Here is a 963-nt window from a genome sequence, read left to right as displayed (position 1 = left end):
CTCCTGCTTTTTCAGGTTCTTCATTCCGTTGACTTCAAATATTCACAGATTTCAACAGACTTTGTTACATAGTCTTTTCTTCATTTTTGTTCAGATCACTGTGAGCAGAGTGTCACAGTGGGAATGCCGTTGCCCCACAACCCAGAGGTCAGACCATAGTCTTGGGACCGTACTGTGCTATTTAGCATTTCACTGGACCAGGGAGAAATATCTACTGTTCAGCATAATTTACGCAATTCACTTATTCATAAGTTCATACACATGCCAGCATATGTGACGAGGTGGCCGAGAGGTTAAGGTGATGGACTACTAATCCATTGCGCTCTGCGCGCGTGGGTTAGAATTCCACTCTCGTCGCTGTTTTCAATGTTGCTATTTTTGTATGTTGACACCTGTCTTATTGAAATTGGAACTCCAATGGTCAATTTATATGCATCGACGCTATCATAAAATCTCAAAGAATAATTTGAGTCAGTTGCCTAAACTGCATTGAAACGTAGATCACATCGGGATAATGAAAAGCAACGCGATTTTCTTTTTCAAGTCGAGCAGCTGGGACCTTTTATCGTATGAAAGAGATCCAGGAAAACCAAAATACAAGAGATGTGAAGGGCGTGTTTATGTAATGGGATTCTTAATGACTGTTTTGTCAAATGAAATCTGGAACAGGTTGAGTAGAAGTGATTCATCTTGGTGAGAAGAGCACAGAAAAACTGCACAAAATAATGGAAATATTTCAAAAGGGGCAGGGCGTGGGTGTTGGGGCACCGAGAACTGACTATAAATGCACAGTAGAGAATTGCAGATGTGGGTGCCATGCATAAGTACGGAAAGACTTACACATTGGTCTCTTCCTCGCCCGTTGCTCTCGCCATTGATGAAGGCTGGGAACAAGGCACAGATAAACACAAGATGTGGGAATCAAGCTCCAAAACGTTATGCACACACTGGATGCATCACATT

General features: G+C 42.2%; 1 non-coding gene across 1 annotated transcript; it reads left to right on the top strand.

The window, feature by feature from the left end:
• The first annotated feature begins 275 nt into the window (after positions 1 to 275).
• trnas-acu (transfer RNA serine (anticodon ACU)) lies at positions 276 to 357 on the top strand. The gene has a single exon. It is a non-coding gene; the product is annotated as a tRNA-Ser (tRNA).
• The last annotated feature ends 606 nt before the right edge of the window (positions 358 to 963 follow it).

Source organism: Hemiscyllium ocellatum, unplaced genomic scaffold, assembly GCF_020745735.1.
Source record: "Hemiscyllium ocellatum isolate sHemOce1 unplaced genomic scaffold, sHemOce1.pat.X.cur. scaffold_98_pat_ctg1, whole genome shotgun sequence".
Classification (NCBI taxonomy): Eukaryota; Metazoa; Chordata; class Chondrichthyes; order Orectolobiformes; family Hemiscylliidae; genus Hemiscyllium; species Hemiscyllium ocellatum.
The sequence above is the reverse complement of the archived record's forward strand: the minus strand, read 5'-3'. Positions and strand labels throughout refer to the sequence as shown.